The 17,145-nt window shown below is 43.0% G+C and overlaps 1 protein-coding gene across 1 annotated transcript in view; it reads left to right on the forward strand.

Moving 5' to 3' along the window:
* Positions 1–17,145, forward strand: part of Hs6st3 (heparan sulfate 6-O-sulfotransferase 3) — a 719,306-nt gene that overhangs the window by 100,269 nt on the left and 601,892 nt on the right. The gene's annotated exons all lie outside the window — the stretch shown is intronic.

Raw genomic sequence — 17,145 nt, forward strand, 5'->3', positions numbered from 1 at the left:
TCTGTCTGCACACTGTCATGCTCCCCACCGTGATGATAACAGACTGAACTCCTGAAATTGTAAACCAGCCCAATGAAATATTTTCCTTTGTAAGAATTGTCTTGGTCAGGGTGACTCTTCACAGCAGTAAAACCCTAAGTAAGACACTCCTATAGTTTGTAGTTATTGGACCAGTTAGTACACTCTAAGTGTTTAAGATATAAATGTTTCAAAGTTGATATCCAAATGGAAGTTACATAGTATTTCACAGGATTGGATATGTTTGCAAGTAACTGTCATGTATCCATCTGGTCCTCTGTTAAGTATCTTTGGTGTCTACATTGTTCTAGTTTCTAGAAGCAATACCTTTTCCTGTACTCTAACAGGGCCTTCTGTCTCACTCTAGGCTTCAGAGGCTATCAGTGTGGTGATGAAATCCATTCTCAAACACAGGCTCATATTAACTGACTTCTGTGTGGATATCTGTAACTCTTTTGTGATATGGAGCAGCGAAATTGAATTCTCTGTGCCTCCAAAACCTACCTATCATCAACAAAACATGTTCTAACAGAAGGAGGCCACTACAGAGAACATCAATTCATAAAAAGATGCAGAGAAGAGGTGATCGTGGGGTAGGCAGCCCCAGCAGATACATCTAAAACACAGTTCCTGCATCTCAGGATCAGGGAGAGGCATGGGAGTGTGGGCAGAAAGATTGTAAGCTGCTATGAGAAATAACAGGAAGGCTGTACTCACGATACATTGACAGATGGCTGCCTAAACAGGACCTGGATGAGAATGACAGCAGCAGACAATATAGGAAGGGAAAATCTTATTGGGTTCACCTTGTAGTCAAAGAACTACAGGCAGTGAAGGTATACGAAGAAAGGGAGAAATAGTCCTTCCCCAGGATGAACCCCTACCTGGTTATCCAATATCCAGTGGTCAGCCCCAAATCATACATTTATAATCATGTTTATATATTGAACAGGCACACACACACACACACACACACACACACATACACACACACACACACACACTCACACAGAGTGAGGGAGCAAGAAGGGCCATGGTTGGGGTTGGAGGGAGAAAAGGGATGGGGAAAATAGGCTAATATTTTAATTTAGACATTTATTTTACATGAAGTTAAAAAATTCTCACACTGTGCCTGTGTGTTCATTACTTATTGACATACTCCAGTATTTATTGATTAATTTATGATTCAATAAATATTGATGGAGTATTTATATGCTAGGTTCAGCTTGAGGTGTTAGCGATTCTGCAATGAAAAAAAAAAAACAAGTTGTTTGACCAAGTTTGTGCTACAGGGGTGGGTGACAGCAGGAAGCAAGTATTAAGCAGGAAAGAAGCAAAAGCAGATAGAAGCCCACAAAATGACAATAACACAACTCTAGGGTGGCCAGGAAAGGCCACTTGAGGAGGTGATGTTGAGGAGGTACCTGAATGACAAGAAGGAGCCAGTTACATAAAGATCTGGGGACTCTCCTACCACAGAAAGCTGCTTCTGAGACATATGACATATGAAGGTGGGGGACAAGCTTATGGTGTTGCGGAATACTGAGAAGGCCATCTGCTTGGTGGCATGAAGCTAGCTAGGGTAGGAGGCAGCCAGCACCCAGACAGTGTGGCTTTAAAGAGTGTAGTAAATGCAGGACCAGGAGATGAGGGCATAGGAATGTGGCTCTGCCTCTGGAGCCTGTTTCTAAGGTTCTTCTCTGCAGTGGATTCTGTGATTTCCGCCTGTTTTCCAAGCTTCTCCTACATCCAGGTGCTGCTGCCCTCATCTACGTTGTCACCTCAGAAACTTCATACAGCTCACGGCCAACTCCTCCCCAGTCCGCCTGGCCTGCTCTGGTGTGGTTTTCTCACAAAGTCCCAAGCACTCTGACACCTATCTGCATTCCATCTCTGTTCAGAACCAGCTTCTGGGTGGTCTTTGGCTTCCACCTCTCTGGTAAAACAATGTATCTAAAATGCCTACCTCTTTCAACTACTTCTGTGAACTCAAGGGCTCTGTGTTGTGGCTCTCCCATGCTTCCTATCTGTGGGTCTGTGAGCCTGTAATGATCCTTCTCACTTCAAAGACTAGCTTGCTCCGCCTTTGTACATTGTCTCCTCCCTACACCCCCACCTGGATAACTTCATTAACTCCTGAGTCCTAGCAAACGTACTCTTTTTCTTCCCTAACAACTTGGTCTAGGTTAATCTATCCTACAGGTACTTACTGCCTTGCGTGGTTCCTTTCAGTTTAGCATCCATTACATATTTACTCACCGGTCTCCTCAGTGTGAGCTCCAGCCTACTCACTCCCTAATAATTTTATAATAGTAGCACACACAATAGTGGATGTTTAAAATTACGTGTGTTAATTGACTGAGTATGCTGGGTATATATATGAGAGGGACGGGGCTGGGGAGACTGACCAAAGATATAAGAAAGGACTGTCTAAATGCCAATAACTGTTTTGAAGATAAGAGATGTTAAGTAAAGCAAGAAGATACCTATATTTACTGCTGTGCCATCCACAACAGCTAAGAAACAGAATCAAACGTGGCTCCCGGAAATAGATGAGGATAAGGAAAATGTGGTACTTAGTCATGAAGAAGAATGGAATCACGACACTTGCATGAAAACAGAGGCAGATGCAGATCAGGCTCAGAGAAGTAATATAGACTCAGGAAGATGATTATTAATGCTAAGTATTTTCTCTCAGCGATGACTCTCTCATAATGTGTGTGTGTGTGCATGTGCGCTTGTGCGCATGCACGTCTGTGTGTATGTTTGATGAAAGTAGACATTAGGCCCATGAAAGTGAGAAAGAGATCCTAAGGAGTAGGAGAGGAAGAACAAAAGACAAGAGAGTGTTGGGACATTTTTTTTTTTTTTTTTTTTTTTTTTGGAGCTGGGGACCGAACCCAGGGCCTTGAGCTTCCTAGGCAAGCGCTCTACCACTGAGCCAAATCCCCAACCCCTGTTGGGACATTTGTGACATGAGAGCATGAGTATACTTTTGGGAGAGGAAGGGGTCTGACGTGAGGGGGAGCAACGGAGGGCAGTGCAACAGGGGGAGTCAATAACCATGATGCTTAGTGTGAAAAATTGCCATCACTTTTAATGCTAAATAAATAAACATATGATAAAAATCACAAAGTCCTTTGATTAAAAAGGATATATTAACTCACATATTCTGGTGCCAAAAGCTGTGAGGAAGGTTTGCTTTCCCTATGAGTCCAGTAAGTACCAGACGGATAAAGTTGCCGAGCACAAGACAGTGAACTGATTAAAGTGCGAGGTATAACATAAGCTATTCTTGAATCAGAAGTAGGTCTGGGCATTTAGAAAGGAAAAGGTTTGCTTCTCCAAAATAGGGAACAGAAGCTGTTCATATCTGAGTCTCAGAACACTGGGCTTTGGCTTGGGACTCATTCTGTGGCATGGGCCACGTGCCTTCCACTGTAAGTGCGTCAACACTGGGGGCTTGGGTTTACTTCTGTTTCTGAAACTCTGGTGAGAGAAAAGAGCAGTGCAAAGGCCAGCACTGTTATTACTATTGAAATCAGACTCGAATATTTTTTTTATCAGGGGTTGTGGGGTCAAACTTAATTTATTGATAGTGATTTAGAATAGAGATCTATCTAATCAGAAAGAAAATAAGGGTTAGGAATGGAAAAGTGGCAGACTGCCAGGCCAGCTTGAAGGATTACACTTTCGTGGACTCTATGAGAAACATTGTAGCTCAAGGGGTTTTGAGGGGTGCCGGGAAACATTGTAGCTTAAAGGGGTTTTGAGGGGTGCTGGAATATGCAGAAGAGTGATTTACTCCTCTGGGCAGATGGCAGAAGTTCTGAATTCGTCACTCTTTCAACTTCGGCCCTATCTATAGCAAGCCCTATGCAGGCTCTTCTGATGGTATTGGCTCTATGTTTTTGTTTAAATCCAAAGGAGACAAATGAAGCTTTCTGTGGTCCAGAAACTTCTTCAGAGGTTTTAGGTTTGGTCTGATAAAGCTAGTTGGTTTCCTGACCCTGTCCCATGATATGTGTGTGTGTGTGTGTGTGTGTGTGTGTGTGTGTGTGTGTGTGTGTGTGTGCGCGCGCGCACGTGCATGCAGGCCTGTGGCTGTTTTTCATGCATGTATGCCTGTGTAGTATGTGCATGCCTCGTGCCTGTGGAAGCCAGAAGAGGGTGTTGGATTCTCTGGGACCGGATTTACAGACAGTTAGGAGCTGCCATGTGGGTACTGGGATTTAAACACTGGTCTTCTGGAAGAGCAGCCAGTGCTCTTAATGGCTGAGCTATGTCTCCTGCACCCCTGCTTGTGTTTTTAATACGGGAGTAAAACCAACACTAAAGCCTGAGGAAATCAGAAGGGATGTTTCTTGACAGTTCAGCGCCCCTCAGCCAGCACTTTCAGCTCCCACAGGACTCTTGATTCTCTGTTACTTGGAAATGCCATTAAGATGGTGCAGATGACTAAAACGCAGGGAATGGATGGTTGAGCGAATGCAGAGAACTCGAAGGAGACCAGAACATTTCTGGGATGTTTCTAACAGAGCTGAGATGCAGATAATGGGGAACTAGGGAAACGAAAATGCTGAGCTCCCAGAATGCCATTCAGTTACAGGAAGTCAGGAACTGTGTGCGGGATGTGGCTTAAACAAACGTTTAGGATCACTCTGATTATGGGCACACACTCAAAAACGGGAAAAGACGTTCCAGGATTAAAACAAAAACACAACAAAAGCAAAAGTCGACACACCCCAGCATCCTCTCGTCTTGGAGCTGGCACCGGGTGTGGCAGGTGTGGATGAGCATGTTTCGTGTGAACAGGGCATTGAGAGGCAGGCAGGGAGCATCTTATGGGATTTCATTATATGGCCCTTTCTAGTCATCTTATTATTTGGGAAATTGAATACATTCTTTCAGGCCACCAGAGCTAATTAATACATTTGGTGATCTGCTACTTCATTAAGTGAATTCTTTTAGGAGCTCATGAAGCTTCAAGATATGCATTCTAGGGGCAAGCCTCACTTTTCAGGAACAGAAACAATAGGCATGAATTGTGGGACATTTACCACTGGCCAGACACTAGGCTCAGAGCTTCCTGTAATCCTCTAATCTGCACACATATTCTCAGTAAGAACTTTCCTAGCTCACCCCCATACGTACCTTGGTTTCTATCCTTCCATGCAAGTTCACAGACTCCAACTGTTTCTCTGGGATCTTCAGCTAATTTTGCATATAATAAATAAGACCAAGAAGACACACACACAAAATCTGCTTGCAGGAAATGAGTCATTTTAAAACCTATTTGCCATGTAGCTAGACCAAAATGTCTTATATAAATTAGAATGCAGTTAGAGAAATTTGTTTGGGGACTCTAAATGTGGGACTTTCTGGATAAATTTTGTCAATTTTAAATCCAAGGAAGTATGCACATATCTGTTTTTGATTTATCTTTGCATTGATGTGGAGTTTATTTCACTCCAATTTTGTTGAGGTATAATTGACAAAGAAACTTGCATGTAGGACCGACCACGTGACTCAGTGGGTAAAGATGCTTGCTGCCAAGCCTGATGCATGAGTTTGCTTCATGGAATTCACTTGATGACACACACACATATGCACAAATGCACACACACACACATACACACAAACATGCACACACATATACACACATGGTGCATACACACTCAGTCATGCACCCACATATATACACATGGTGCTTACACACTCAGCCGTGCACACACATATACACACATGGTGCTTATACACTCAGCCATGCACACACACATGCACACACATATACACATCCATGCACACACACGAACACATATGCACACACAAATTCACTTACATGTATACACACTCACACACATGCACATATACTCAAACATATATGCACACTCATATATACACACACATGCACACACACACACAAGAAACTATTTTAAAAGCATAAGAGTTCGTGTAATTAATGTGTACAGTGCAATGCCTTGAAATAGTACTACCCTGAGATGACTGCTTGTTGATACAGATTCACACACCCATCACTTAACCTACTTACCATTCCTGTGTACAGAGAATGCGCCCTGTCAGCCAGATTAAATGTACAATACAGTATTGATAAGTCTGATCATCATCTAGTATCCAGAAATTGTTTACTTTAGAACTGAAAGTTTATTTCTGGCATGAATGTGGAAGGGGCCCAACATCCCCTCAAGGGTAAGGAGCTGCGGCAGGTGATGAGTGCTACTGAAGGAATCAGTTCTGTTCCAGGGGTACTGCTTCTGGTTCATTGCACATCTGCCAGCGGACATCTTTGCACTTGCACAATGTACCATAGTCATTAAGTGGACTCAGGTTTAAGATCATTGAATAATGAAACTGGGACCAAGGAGTGTGGGGCGGGAAGAGTTAGAGGGGAGACACTGGGATGGATTTGATCAAAGTAAGTTGGATGGATGAATTGTCAAGTAGTAAGGAAAGAAAAAATGAGAAAAAGAGAGGAAAGGAAGGGAGGGAGGGAGGGAAGAAAGGAAGGGAAGAATAAAGGAAGGAATGGTGGAAAGAAAGGAAGAGAGAGGGAGGGAGGAAAGAAGGAAAGAAAGAAGGAAGGAAGGAAAGAAGGAAAGAAGAAAGGAAGAAAGGAAGAAAGAAAGAAAGAAAAGATCCCTGTTTTTTCCCAGCCCCCAGATCCTGTACGCTCTGTTTTCTTCTGCTCCTGTAAGCTTAATTTTAGATTTATCATCGTATTTTTTAATTCCCTTTAGCCTTTCTTATAACAGTTATTTATCATTCCTATTAGGTAAATTGATCCCATTTCCAGACTTTAATTAACGTTTTGCTATTGACTAAGCTTAGAGGTCATGTGCTGCCCATGGAATTAATGTGAATATTATGTTGAATGGTTATTCTGAAATGCAATTTTATTGATTCTAGATACAAAATCCTTCCTTCTTTCAAGAGAGCAATACATTGGAGGAAAAACAAGGCTTTTACTATTAGTAGCTCAAATTTTGTCTGCTAGTTTCAAGGATTTTCTTTTTTGAAATGTCAAAACTAAAAAGGGAAACAAAAATAGCATTAACAGACCCACGTAAGAAATTAGATTATTTGAGGATGTCATGCTAGAAGATGGAACTTTTATTTTCAGATTTCCCTGCTTCCTGAAAATAGCAATGAGTAACAGGAAAAAAAAATCTTTAATGCCATCTCTGAGCTTTCTGCTTTCTGAAAAGAACTATGGTATAGCTCGAAGGTTGGGAGAGAGAGAGGAGAGAGAAAAGCTCTTTGCAGAAATATTTTATCTTTTCCAGAACATCATCCTGTCTCTGTGCATACGTACACTCCCAGTGGCAAGCTCACTCCATCTCCACAGCTCTACATATCTTCAAGCGTGTTCATAAATTATGTCAGGAAGGAGCTACAATCTTGTCTTGAATAACTGCAAGTAGCATCATACATTGGGCCCTAGAGCTGGCTGTAAAATGTGGTCCTGGGTGATCTCACTGCACTTCCTCCTTTAGGACAATAAGGTTTCATAGGGGTTCTCTGTGTCGGTGGTCCACACAGGATTTTGAGGGTTATTTGTTGACAGACTGATCCTTGGCAAGCATCACATTGCTATTTCTGTAGTCACCTGCCTCCTTGTCGATGTTCACAGATGGCTTAAAGTACCTTTTCCTTCTTGTGCCTCAGTTTCTTCATTTGCCAAGCTATGACACCACTGCGCTGTCCACGGAAAGTTATTATAAGTGTAAGTAAAATAAAACACCCAGAATTTCTCAAACAGTGCCTGCCACATAGCAAAAAATAACACTGGATAAATGCTAATGTAAAACGTATGTTCTCCTGTGCAGTCTTGAGATTATAAATCCTAGGAATTAGATGACTTCCTTTCTTCTAGATCCATCATTACTTATGCCCTTCCTATGAAGGTATGGTGTAATTTTGTGCTGTTTTAGTGTGTTCCTAGGAGGACAGGTGTGCATGAAAATGAGAGAATGATTTAGTTTGAAGTGTCATGCTGAGTTTGCACACTGATGGTCTCCTCTGCAGTGCCTAGGAACGAAGTAGGAAGTTTGTGCTGGTGACACAGCATTCCTAGGAAAGAGGTAGGAAGCTTGTACTGGTGACCACAGCAGTCCTAGGAACGAGGTAGGAAGTTTGTGCTGGTGACACAGCACTCCTAGGAATGAGGTAGGAAGTTTGTACTGTTGACCACAGCAGTCCTAGGAAAGAGGTAGGAAGTTTGTGCTGGTGACACAGCAGTCCTAGGAAAGAGGTAGGAAGTTTGTGCTGGTGACACAGCAGTCCTAGGAAAGAGGTAGGAAGTTTGTGCTGTGACACAGCAGTCCTAGGAAAGAGGTAGGAAGTTTGTGCTGGTGACACAGCAGTCCTAGCATTGCCTCCTCACTGCTGCCCAGATATGTCTTCTTTGGTCCTGGCACATTCAACATTTCATCATCTTTTAGTTGCTCTGCTCCTCTTGACCTGGCTTGGTTAGATGGTGACCCAGGTGACTGGTCCACTGGGTTTGACTACCATTTCTAAAACCACCTGTCCTCAGAGTATCTTCTTTGCTTCTGTTGTTTGAAATATAAATCAGGTAGGAAGGGGGAAGGTACTATGTAGACTAAAATCTATACAATATCCCTGCACTATAGTATCATCTTGTGTAGCACAGGGAACAGACACCTGCCCAGGATCACAGAACTGATGCACCATTTGCTGGCGTTTGACAACCATGATGGTGATAGTAACTTTGGTAAGTATCTGTGTAGCATAGGCTTAGTAAGAAGCTGTGCTCATGATCCCTGAAGGGGATGCTCGTGCCTACGGAGGGAAGGTCCTCAGCAGCACTGGGTGTCACCAAGGAACCCTTCTCAAGAAAGTCGTGATTAGAAGTAAACCTAGGAAGGCTTTCTAACCAGGGGAATAATCAAAAGAATAGCCTCCATCCAGCAAAATGAGAATGCAATTAAAATTAAACCTTCTCAGAGGAGCCAACACTCAAAGTAGCAGACATTTCTTCTCTCTTTAGGAACAGAAGCACGTTTCTGACACCACAGGGAAGGGCATCCGGGCATTGCAAGTCCCCAAATAAAATGTCTTCAAGAACTACAGACCACACTGAGCTTCATGCTTTCATTTAAAATATGCTTCCCTTAAGAGGAAGCACTCAAGATAAACTTTACAAGGATAGCCCAGCCCCAAGGTCTTCTTCATATCTCTTAGACTTGGGATTGGAGCCCAAAGACATGTTCAACTGTTGGAAAGGAGCGGTTGACTATAATGACTGCCATAGTCCTCACATCACACAGATGCACGAATATTTCTTGATTTAGGTTTTTTCACAGCCATTTTGGTCACAAGTACACACAAGCAAGTAGCACATAGGATTGGGGTGAGCAGTGTGGTTGCAGCTATGACTAAACCACTAATCATTAAGCATTTTGAATTGGTTTATTTGAAGAAACCAGTTAGAAGAGTTTTGTAGGAACAAATTAGAGAAAGCTTAAAATGCCACCAACAGGATTTACTACATGATTTTAAAGGGTCTCAGAAGGCTAGAATTGTGCTTATGGACTCTCTTAAGCATTGGGGTGGTGGCTATTTTTTTGTTACAGTTTGGTAAAGAGCTTGCATATATTTGTCCACATCCTAAGATTCTGCAGGAAATTGAACTTGAAGATGATGGGTAATTAACCTGTCAGAGGAAATTTCAGAATTGTTGCGGTAAAACTAAATTAATGGTTTCTTTTATCCCACACTAGCACTGACACCGTAAGGGCCACATGGCGTCTGTGGGATATTTTCATCTCAGTCAACAAATTGTCTCACCCGCTAAGCTCCATCTCATATGACACTGCCAAGGTTACTCTCTGAGCCTGGCAGCAATCTCTCTACCTGTCTAGTTCCCAAGGCAGGTTGGCACCATGCCAGACATACACATCCCAATTCCATGGTGTCTCAGTGTGTCCAGCTACCACACACTCTCTTGAACTCAATTAAATCGCCACATGAAAGAACACACAACACATTAACCTTTGATCCAATTGATAAGATATAATTGCCCACGTAGATAAGATACAGTTTGCTCATCTAAACACATAAAATCCTGTGCACATCCATCTCTTAAGAATACTCATAACAACCTGTATCTATGTAAGGATGTTCAGCAAGGATCGTTTACGTCTGCTTCCGTGTTGCTTCTCCACCAGCTCCCTCCTCTTGCTACAGTCTCCTCCTCCTCTAAAAGTTTTCTCCCGCCCATCCTTCCTTCTCATCCAATGACAGGCCCCGTTCTATCCTGTACCTGCCTTCACCTGCATAATGCCATCAACCTACACAGAATGGTCTAGAATTTAGGCCATGTCATGAGTTTTGCCAGCTAACCAGGTTCACAGTAAGAATTGGCAGTCCACTACAGAGCAGAGGAAAGGCATGGAGGACTTGCCATTTGGTAATAAAAAAAAAATGCTGAGACTGTGGTGAACGATGGTTTCTGAAGTTATTTGTGCCCCCATGAAGAACCCTAGTGCTTTATGTTAGGACGACAGGGAAGTTGCTGGAGTATATCTCAAGAACTGACCTGTTCTCCCACTGCAGGCACGGAATTATAAACGAGAAAACACTTTGGAGAACACACCACTAGGCAGACGATGCCTTCAAAATTCCCACAGGATTCCCTCTACCATCCTGCCCAACGTAACCCAAAGTCAATGTGGTCCAAGCAGTTTTGGCCATGACTCCAGCTGGCAGTTGACTTTGGCGTCACCCATGGGATGTGATGCTTGTGCAGTCATGCAGGATGCAATAGTTATGGGCAATGAGGAGGTCAGAAAATGTGTGACTTGGGGCAGATTTCATGCAGACAGCCCTTCGCTGAGTGGTTCGTGAAGCTTAAAGGCAAGGTATCAGCTGCAGGAGAGACCTGAAGTTGTTGGAAATACTAACTGGGAACATGGAGTGCCCATTAAGGAAATACATGAATAATAGTGGAGCTAAGCCAATAATATAACAGGCTGTAAACACTGAGGTTGGAAGGTGGGGCTGTCTAAACTCTTTGGAGCTCAGCTCACAGCCCTGCAGTCCCTGGATATTGGACACAGGTCTAATATTTGCTCTGCTCAGTTTCGGTTTTGTTCTGGGTTCTGTCCCTCCCGTCAACACCTCATCACTCCCTTTTGGAACAGAAATGCTTACTCTGTCCCGTTCTGTGTTGGGTATGTAAATTGGCATTAATATTTTAGGGGCTCATAACTAAGCGTTGCTTTGAATATCAGAGATTCTGTAACTAGGAGTTTGAACTCTGTTGGAACTGTTAATATTTTGGGAACTCACATTGCATTATGAGCTTGCCATGAATCCCTGGGGGCAAGGGCAGAAAGTTATGGTCTGAATATGAAATGTCTCCCATAGCCATATGTATATGATATTTGGTCCCTAGATGGTGGCACTATTTGGGGAGGATGGGGCTCAGCTGGAGGTGGTGCATCTGAAGATTATGGTTTGGGAAGTTATACCTGTTCCCCGGGCCCTTCCCCGTTCTCTGCTTCTTGGCTGGTCTGATCCGCATGGCTTGTGATTGACACACCTCTGCCACACACTCACGCTTAGATGTTCAGTCCAAGTACATGGCCTGGGGTTCTCTGAAATTGGGAGACAAAATAAATCTTTCTCCTTTGAGTTGTGTTCTCTCTCTCTCTCTCTCTCGTGTGTGTGTGTGTGTGTGTGTGTGTGTGTGTGTGTGTGTGTTTCGGTCACACCTATGCAAATGAACTGAGACACCATTGCTAAACTTTCAGCATTAAGCCACTCTTCTGCACCCCCATCTTCTTTGTTATCCCCGTCTTGCTATTTCCTTGCGATTCATTGCTTATCATTTAGTAAGTAATGAACTCGCTTATTTAGTACGCCCCCTTCTTTTGCATATTTTTCCTTAACCTACACAGGGGCGATAGTTAATTGTATTGCTATTAATATGTCTCAGGAACTTGGACCAACGGCTGCCTGCTGATTGAACGAATGGCCACAGACTGTATATCTGCTACACCTGAGATATTTCCAAACTTTCATTCCAACCTTAGCTTGTGTTCAGTATGTGCTCTGACTTTGCCTTGGACGGCAATCCTCATTCTCGCATAGCCTGGATCCTACGATCACATTTATTCTTGTGTGTTCTAGTTCAACATTGGGCCCGTTAGGACAAAGCCCAAGCTAAGGAACTTACAGCTGCGAGTTCACGGCAGGTGGCTATGGTAGTCGGCCTGGGTATCTCTGAGGCTAGGGACACAGTTGATAACCGACAGCATGCCAAGCATCTAGGGACACAGTTGATAACCGACAGCATGCCAAGCATCTATGACTGCACCGCAGCTGTGCATGGGGCTGGGTGTACATCCCTCGCTCAGGTGCTCGCGTGCACCTGTCGCACTCTGAGCTCCGGCATGTCTCAGAGCTTCTGATGACGGGACTAGACAGACAGAGCGATTCGGGACCTGATGTAAGGGGTGAACCTCCTCGCCTAAAAGGAAGCTTGGCCTGCAAAATGTCATCCTCGGGATTTTAGATGAGAGCTGATGTGCCTTGCAATCGGCTGCCATTTCAGATTTCTAAATTCCTTGCATGGAGGAAACCATCCTCGATTAGCCTGTTCTGGAGCTTGGTAACCTCCAACCCCAGGCTTCAGTGACTAATATTGGTCCTCGCTCGAGAAATCCCAAGGAAATTTAACAAAATAGGAAAATTTAAAATTTTATGTGGAAAGTAAAAGTCCGTCGTTTTTCACGGAGAGTTATGCCTTGGCGCCGCTGCGTGACTGGTGCTTCATTAAAATTTAATTCCTGTTGCACTGGATCCTTCTCGGTGCTCGGGACGCAGGGCCCGTGAGCCGTATGATGCGTTGGTGTTAGCGTTCTTCTGAATGTGGAGCTTTAGATCTTAGTCGGAAGATTCTAAGCCACAAGCCCAGGACTTGATGGAGTTTTATAATAGCTTGCAAGTACTGTGTGGGGGTCATCTGAATATTTTTCATGAAATTGATGAGAATATTAATATATTTATTAGGTAATAATAGCACAATTTCATTGTACACCTTAATATAAAGTGACTTTCCAAATCTATACAGGTGTATGTATGCATCTATCTATCTATCTATCTATCTATCTATCTATCTATCTATCTATCTGTATATCTATATCTATCTATCTATATATATATGAATGAAACTGTTGAGTTTGTTCTATTGTTCTATGTCATAAATATACAAAATAGTGGTTTGAATGTTGTATGTATACATGGTTCATGACATAAAACTCCAAGCCATTTATCAAGTGCTTGCATCAAAGATGTCCTCTTGAAATTAAGAACCTGGATAAAACGAAAGATTGTGTTTAAAATGAGGATTGTGATTGTCCGAACGTCTGAACCAGGAAGAGTTTGGCTATGCAAACCACCCCAGAGCCTGTGTTTTACTACAGGTATTCTAAGATTAACACCTGAATGTTGCTGACTGCAGTGACACACTGCGGCAGCTATAAAAGATTATTTCACCCTTAAATCCTTTCTTGAATGTCTTTTAAAGAATGAATTGACCTGACACCAATGAAACTCTTTATAATGAATCATGGCAGAGAACAGCATTTAATGCCTTGATGTCCCATGAAATGACTATAGGGCTTGAAGGGGGGATGTGCTTTCTTTATTCGGGTACCCATCGCATCCATTTGAAGTTCCCCATCAAAGGACTTAATGCCTTTTAGCTCCTGTCCCCTTTGCAGCCGGCTTCCTTTTGGTGTAACTGTACCAATACCATCAAATACCCCAGTCCTTCTTTCTGGCTTCGATTATCTACAGCCGTCAATACAACTGCCGGTCTCCATGAGTGTCTGTCTTATCCTCCAGCCCACCAAGGTACAGCATTCTGCTCTCTGCCTAGTAATCGTCACTTCAGTATCTCTCACACAATTCTAAGACACTGGATTGCAAGAGCCGCTCCCATCTGTCTACAGCGGCTCCTACACAGGGTACCTCTAAGGTGGCAAAGGATGTTGCTTTCTGTCCAGCAAGACCATCCTGGGCACCCAAGCTAGTTTCCACCTCTCATTTGGCCGTTCAGTGGCAGGGAGCACACCCAAGGCTTCACAAGGTCACGCACACACTACCTCTGAGTGTTTCTTGATATGTGCTTTTCACAGTTTTAGGAAGTCCAATTCCATTTTGATTTTCTGGGGACTTAGTGGGTGGGGGACACACTCAGAAGATTGCTTAGGTTACCAGAACAGGAAGTCTGGACTGTCTCTCAGGAAGGGAGCGGATGAGGCCACGCCCACCCAGGAGCTGATGAGGCCACGCCCACCCAGGAGCTGATGAGGCCATGCCTGCCTGTGGGACCTCATTCTTCCTCTGCCTTTCCAACTGCAGTAAAGATAACAGCAGGCCTCCTATGGAGAGCCTGTCTGCCAGTCCCTCACCTTGAGCTGTGCTCACAGGTGTTAGACAGCAGGAAGTAAATGTTAGATCCCAGGCCGTGCCATAGCAGCCCTTTCAACCTTCTTTCTCATAGCTCATTATGGGTTCCCGCTGATACAGAGAGACACACCTCTACCCCTCAAACAGAGCCTGGTTGAATGCTTTTGAGTGCATCGGCACTCAGAACTGTTATGTGACTAATAAAAGAGGGTGGTATTAAAGCTCACAGATAGGAATCATGTTAAAATGTCACAAAATGTGATCTTGCTTGAAATACACACATGTCAAGTCATGGGAAGCCCAAACGACTATCAGTCGCTGCTGTACTGTCATCTGTTGCCTTCTTTCTCACGATTTCAAACCTTTGCCACTTTCCTAACTATAAAATTATCTCATACCACTTCCCCCACCTGTCTAAAGATTCTTAGTTCACCTGAACACTCAGTTTTGCAAAATGTATCAGTTTATAACTTAAAATTTTCACTTGAAAGATCTCGATGGAAGCCGTTGCTAGGTCCCTGGTGAGAGCCTAGCAGAACTGTCTGTTAGCTAACATGTACCACACATTTCTGAATCCTGTTGCTGTGGTTGGCATTTGAGACCATGATCTTGCTATAGCTAGTGAAAGCTGTATTGTGCATATTATGTTTAAGTACATGTATATGTAAGTGGTTATATCCATAGGATACATTGTTTTGGAGTGGGAGGTCCATACATATACACTCAATTTGGGTCCAACTGACCTCAGAGATAACCTTCAGTCAAAGGATCTTTTCTTCCTTTGAGGACTGAAGGCTTACAGCTAGGATCTGATGATTCGGACATACATTTTAATTTAATGTGTTTGATTTTGAAGAGAACACTACTCAAGAGTGACATATAATTTTTCTTTTTTTACAATTTAACTTGATATTTTACTCAAAACAAAATTGTGTTAAATCCTAGAAGTCCTTTATGTCTAGAAGTTATATAAATAACATATGTTTATTTCTTGGCCGGTAGGCTACTAGGTGAGCTAAGAATTTTTAATTTCCTCTGTTTACTCCCATTATATTATGTTTTTAGTAATTGAGGCCAGAGAGAATAAGGTAGACTTCCTTCATATACCAGCATGTTGGAAGAATAGAACATTCAGAGCAGTGCTAGAAACAGGTTTTGGGGGAAAGTGGAAATGAATTTTTATTATTATTTTCTTATTTGTCTTTTGGTATGTGTCTGTGTGTGAGTGTATGTGTGTGTGTGTGTGGTGTGTGTGTGTGGTGTGTGTGTGTGTGTGGTTTGTGTGGTGTGTATGTATGTGAGTGTGTGTGTATGTGTGTGGTGTGTGTACGTGTGTGAGTGTGTGTGTATGTATGTGTATGTGTATGAGTGTGTGTGTGAGTATGTGAATGCATGTGTATGTGTGTGTGTGCGGTATATGTGTGTATGTGTGTGTGGTGTGTATGTATGTGTGTGTGTGGTGTGTGGTGTGTGTGTGTGTGTGTGTGTGTGTGTGTGTGTGAAGTCTTCAGGTTGATGTTCTCTACCTTATTCATTGAAGCAAGGTCTCTCAGTTGAGCCAGAATACTGTTTTTTTAATCATACTTTTCTTGGGTTTATTACTACTCCTGTGAATTTCAACATTACTGTCTTAGTTTTACTGCTGGGAACAGACACCATGACCAATGTAAGTTTTATAAAGGACAACATTTAATTGGGGCTGGCTTACATTTTCAGAGGTCCAGTCCATTTTCATCAAGGTGGGAATATGGCAGCATCCAGGCAGTCATGGTGCAGGAGGAGCTAAGTTCTACATCTTCATCTGAAGGAAGCCAGGAACAGACTGAGCTTCTCCGGAAGCTAGGAGGAGGGTCTCCAAGCCCACCCCACAGTGACACACTTCCTCCAACAAGGCCACACCTTCTAATAGTGCCACTCCCTGACCAAGCATATGCAAACCATCACAATTACATAATAGGTAATTTATGATTCATCAATACAACTTGAGATAATGCCATAGCATTTTCAGTTGTAATTAAGTGTGTTTGGTGTGTGACTTTTGACAATAGCAATAGAGATGGAATGGGAAAACTGATCTAAGAATGTAACTAGAAATACAGATTCAGTTTAAAATACCTCGATCTTCCAGCTGTTAGAACTGAGGGGCTGGGAGTTGATGAGAGCACTCACAGGTTAGCATTAGTAGGAGTCTTACCAGAATGAGGTTCCCTCCAACTTAGTGTTCTTGCTACCCACGGGGGTAGGGATGGAGGTATGAAATACATATTGTTCAAGATATGCTCGACGCTTTTTGACTGATAGTTTCCTACAAGAAAACAATTACCGAGCTACTGTTTATCCCTAAACTATTTTCCGAGTTCATCATCTGCCACAGACAAGAAGCCATGCGAATAGATGGATTTAGTTACAATAAAAATGTCTGGTGTTTATTTGGGAAGAACTGGTAACCATCAGATAAGAAACTCTTGGCTATGACCGTGTCAGCACCCCATGGTTTCTGATGTCTGTCTCCATGATTCCTCTTACCACTCCTCCCCTAACCTCTATGGGCTCCAACACTTTGGTCTCTATTAGTCCTGGCTAGGTTCTGTCTTCAGCCATGGCACCCCTGCCCCTCTGCCCTGTTTACATATCTATCCCAGTTACTTCTTCATGAGTGTTCTG

This window comes from Rattus norvegicus, chromosome 15 (genome assembly GCF_036323735.1).
Source record: "Rattus norvegicus strain BN/NHsdMcwi chromosome 15, GRCr8, whole genome shotgun sequence".
Taxonomy (NCBI): domain Eukaryota; kingdom Metazoa; phylum Chordata; class Mammalia; order Rodentia; family Muridae; genus Rattus; species Rattus norvegicus.